We start from the raw sequence: 5,456 nt of genomic DNA, 5'->3' as shown, positions 1-5,456 counted from the left end.
TTAATTTTAATTGCGGTTGTGAGTATAGTTAAACATTGACACTGAAATGATGCGAGAGACTCGAAGCAAGATCTTTTGTGCTCATAAGGACATAAAGTGCTCGGTTGATCAGGAGCGAGCTTAGTGTGCAGTGTGAGCTGAAGACGATTTACACAAGTATTTTGAAAGCTCCTGCTAATAAAATCCTTTCATATCACTTGTATGTTTTAAATATCCCCCTCCAGGTTAGTGTGAGTGTGTGCTGTGCAGGAGCGACACGGGCGATTGTGTCGCTCCTACGCTATACTCTTAATCTCGGTTTACCGTGCAACTGCAAGGCATAATGCAGAAGATTTTCTATTTCAAAGTTAGCTACTATACTATTAAAGAAAGCTTGTAGGATCAGAGGTTATAAGTTGGCAACATACAGCTAAACTGAATATAGGTAGCAAGTTTTGTGAGATGTGCTTCAGTGAGCGGAAATTAAAGTCACGACGACGTCGCAGATTGTGAGTCAGCGAAGCTACATTTACCGACTTCTAATCCCGGACCTTACTAAAATGTATTCCAATGAAATCGCAAATTTGGAAAGAATTAGCTACGGTAACACGACATCTGTCCGACAGCGACTCTTGTCCGACTCAGGTTATCAGAAAAAAAGACATATGTCCGGAATTTTGATATAATTTCAATACGACACATTTCCAATTAGAGACATGATCTGAACTGTTACTAGATACTTTGTATACGTAACATTTCCAATTTGATATATGATCTGAGCTGAACTCTACCATAGTTTCTTTTCATTTGATGTCGATATATTGGACGAATGTTATATATAAATCAGTTCAGGACATGGTCCTTCGAGCCTTGCTTGCGTCGAGGGGTAAACTGAAGATTGGTTGCGTTTTTGGATTGCGATAACTGATTCCCATACCGCTCTCTTATATGCACTGTAGGCTGTGATGTGATCGACAGCCTGTTACAGCTTGTTAGTGTACGGCTAGCACGATCCTGTCCTCAAATAGTCAATCACGTATCGATGGATCGGATCTCAATGGATCAAATCAGGATTAGGACAGTGGGAACCACTGGGAGACCTTGGGTCAGAACTGATCCGGCCCCCAAGAGGGGTCAGATCACATCACTAATTAGTGACGTATAATTAGTGATAGGATACAAGGATACAAGGATACAAGGATACAAGGATACAAAAGTGATAATTACTTTATTGAGTACACAATAGTTGTAATTCTGAAATAATTTAAGTTACACAATTCTAATTATTTACAAGTGTGTAGGGATAATTTAGAAATGTTATATAATGCTAGTTTTAGAAAAATAGATAAATCGAGTTTGTATGGTTCAATCTTATTTTAAGGTCCTATAGCATTATGCACTTGCCAGTATTTGAGTGGAAATCTGGGCTCTTATAGTAGGCTGTATAAGTTTCGTTCACAGAGAGAATTGAATGGATTGCTCTTGCTGTGGCAGTGAGTGTGGTAGGATCTAGAGTTTTGTTGGAGAGCAAACCGACTAGGTCAGTAATGTTTAGGGGATGGAAATTGAATTTTTCCCTAACTGAGGAGTAGAGCAAACAGTCAATCAATACGTGACTTTCGTCCTCAATAGGCTTGAGCCCTTTGCTGAAAAAGCAGTAGGTGCACCAACGTTCTTCTCTTGGTACAATGGGGGTTTCGTATCTGCCCCTTTCGATGTAGAGGTTATCAAGGGATGTGGCTGCAGAACAACCCCTGTCGGCTCACGGGTAATGTGGGAGGGGGGGGGGGCTGCTGGAGACGAAGAAGTTAAAATACGTCCAACAAAATCCGAGATGTTACGTGCAAAGGTTGAGGTTAACTTATAGCTGTAATTACTGGTAATAGTAATACTGGAATCACAAATAGCTCTTACTTTTTGACATTCCGTTTCCCTAGTAGTTTAAATAATCCTAATCTGGTTTGGTACAATGGTCCCTTATCATAACGAGATTAACCATTTCAAAAAGTTGCTCAATACGTTGTGCGAGTTGAATAAATTAATTTTCCAATGAATCACTTTAATTTTCCAGTTTTACCAGTAAGTACGACATGTAAGTTGACAAGTAAATACTCCGACTTTAGCTCGATAAGTCGAGACATCCCAGGAACGTTTCTCGCATTCAGAAGCTCAAACCAGCCCACCCCCACATGTTCGGCAGTATCTAGATAGCCCGACCCCTGTCCGCGGAAAACTGTCCACGGACAACTGTCCACGAACAACTGTCCACGAACACCTGTCTACCAGATCATGTTATAACTGCATAATAACAGTATCCCCTGAATCAAGCAACAGGTGTTTGTGAATAGTTGATTGGTTACCAAATCATATGACCGCAAATGTTATGAAATTGAATGGTATGTATGGTATCTTGGATGCAATTAGTTACGACTAGCATAATGGGGGGGGGGTGACATGTCTCCAATGTCTCCAATGTCTTTTGTCTTTTTTGAAAAGATAGGGTGCAGAGACATGTCCTGGAGACATTGGAGACATTGGAGACACAGCTTTTGGAGACATTGGAGACATTGGGGACATAAGAGACATTGGAGACAAAGCTTTTGGAGGATGACCCAGGAGGAGGACTCAGGAGGAGAAGGAGGAGGATGAGGACTCAGGAGGAGGACTCAGGAAGAGGACTGAGGAGGACTAAGAAGGAGGAGGACTGAGGAGTACTGAGGAGGATGGCTGAGGAGGATGGCTGAGGAGGATGGCTGAGGAGCATGGCTGAGGAGGATGACTGAGGAGGAGGACCTAGGAGGAGGAGGACCCAAGAGGAGGAGGACCCAGGAGGAGGACTCAGGAGGAGGAGGAGGAGGAGGACTCAGGAAGAGGACTGAGGAGGACAGAGAAGGAGGAAAACTGAGGAGTACTGAGGAGGATGGCTGAGGAGGATGACTGAGGAGGATGACTGATAGGGAGGAGGAGGGGGACTGGGGAGGACTGAGGAGGAGGAGGACTAAGGAGAAGGATGAGGAGGAGGACTGAGGAGGAGGATGAGGACTGAGGAGGAGGACTGAGGAGTACTGAGGATGATGGCTGAGGAGGATGGCTGAGGAGGAGTACTGAGGAGGATGGCTGAGGAGGATGGCTGAGGAGGATGGCTGAGGAGCATGGCTGAGGAGGATGACTGAAGAGGAGGACCTAGGAGGAGGAGGACCCAAGAGGAGGAGGACCCAGGAGGAGGACTCAGGAGGAGGAGGAGGAGGAGGACTCAGGAAGAGGACTGAGGAGGACAGAGAAGGAGGAAAACTGAGGAGTACTGAGGAGGATGGCTGAGGAGGATGACTGAGGAGGATGACTGAGGAGGATGACTGATAGGGAGGAGGAGGAGGAGAAGAAGGACTGAGGAGAAGGAGAAGGAGGAAGACCTAGGAGGATGAGGACCCAGGAGGAGGACTCAGGAGGAAGAGGAGGAGGAGGACTCAGGAGGACTGAAAAGGAAGAGGACTGAGGAGAACTGAGGAGGAGGAGGACTGAATAGGAGGAGGAGGAGGGGGACTGGGGGAGGACTGAGGATGAAGAAGACTGACGAGAAGGATGAGGAGGAGGACTGAGGAGGAGGACTGAGGACTGAGGAGGATGAAGAGGAGGAAGACCTAGGAGGAGGACTCAGGAAGAGGACTGAGGAGGACAGAGAAGGAGGAGGACTGAGGAGTACTGAGGAGGATGGCTGAATAGGATGACTGAGGAGGATGACTGAGAGGGAGGAGGAGGAGAAGAAGGACTGAGGAGAAGGAGAAGGAGGAGGACCTAGGAGGATGAGGACCCAGGAGGAGGACTCAGGAGGAAGAGGAGGAGGAGGACTCAGGAGGACTGAAAAGGAAGAGGACTGAGGAGAACTGAGGAGGAGGAGGACTGAATAGGAGGAGGAGGAGGGGGACTGGGGAGGACTGAGGATGAAGAAAACTGACGAGAAGGATGAGGAGGAGGACTGAGGACTGAGGAGGATGAAGAGGAGGAAGACCCAGGAGGAGGAGGACTGAGGAGGAGGATGAGGACTGAGGAGGACTGAGGAGGATGGCTGAGGAGAATGGCTGAGGAGGATGACTGAGAGGGAGGAGGAGGAGGAAGAGGACTGAGGAGGAGGAGTAGGACTGAGGAGGAGATTGAGGAGGACCTAGGAGGAGGAGGACCCAGAAGGAGGACTCAGGAGGAGGAGGAGAACTCAGGAAGAGGACTGAGGAAGACTGAGAAGGAGGAGGACTGAGGAGTACTGAAGAGGATGACTGAGGAGGAGGAGCAGGATGAGAAGGACTGAGGAGGAGAAGGAGAAGGTGGAGGAACTAGGAGGAGGATGAACCAGGAGGAGGACTCAGGAGGAAGAGGAGGAGGACTCAGGAGGAGGACTTAGGAGGAATGAGAAGGAGGAGGACTGAATAGGAAGAGGAGGAGGAAGACTGAATAGGAGGAGGAGGAGGGGGACTGGGGAGGACTGAGGAGGAGGAGGACTGACGAGAAGGATGAGGAGGAGGACTGAGGACTGAGGAGGAAGAGGAGGAGGATGAAGAGGACCCAGGAGGAGGAGGACTGAAGAGGAGGACTGAGGATGAGGACTGAGGAGGAGGAGGAGGACTGAGGAGGACTGAGGAGATTGGCTGAGGAGGATGACTGACAGGGAGGAGGAGGAGGACTGAGGAGGAGGAGGAGAAGGACTGAGGAGGAGAAGGAGGAGGACCTAGGAGGAGGAGGACCCAGGAGGAGGACTCAGGAGGAGGAGGAGGACTCAGGAGGAGGACTCAGGAAAACTGAGGAGGAGGAGGAGGAGTGAATAGGAGGAGGAGGGGGACTGGGGAGGACTGAGGAGGAGGAGGACTAAGGAGAAGGATGAGGAGGAGGACTGAGGAGGAGGATGAGGACTGAGGAGGAGGACTGAGGAGTACTGAGGATGATGGCTGAGGAGGATGGCTGAGGAGGATGGCTGAGGAGGATGGCTGAGGAGGATGGCTGAGGAGGATGGCTGAGGAGGATGGCTGAGAAGGATGACTGAGGAGGATGACTGAGAGGGAGGAGGAGGAGGAGGAGAAGGAGGAGGACCTAGGAGGAGGAGGACTCAGGAAGAGGAGGAGGATTCAGGAGGAGGACTCAGGAAGAGGACTCAGGAGGAGGACTGAGAAGGAGGAGGACTGAGGAGAACTGAGGAGGAGGAGGAGGACTGAATAGGAGGAGGGGGACTGGGGGAGGACTGAGGAGGAGGGGGACTTGGGGAGGACTGAGGAGGAGGAGGACTGACGAGAAGGATGAGGAGGAGGATTGAGGAGGACTGATGATTGAGGAGGAAGAGGAGGAGGATGAAGAGGAGGAGGACCCAGGAGGAGGAGGACCCAGGAAGTCCGGAGGAGGACCCAGGAGGAGGACCCAGGAGGAGGACCCAGGTCCCAGGAGGAGGACTCAGGAGGAGGAGGAGAACGACTGAGGAGGACTGAGGAGGACTGAGG

Source organism: Bolinopsis microptera, chromosome 2 (genome assembly GCF_026151205.1).
Source record: "Bolinopsis microptera isolate Bmic1 chromosome 2, MBARI_Bmic_1.0, whole genome shotgun sequence".
NCBI classification, from domain to species: Eukaryota; Metazoa; Ctenophora; class Tentaculata; order Lobata; family Bolinopsidae; genus Bolinopsis; species Bolinopsis microptera.
This window is presented reverse-complemented; position numbering follows the sequence as displayed.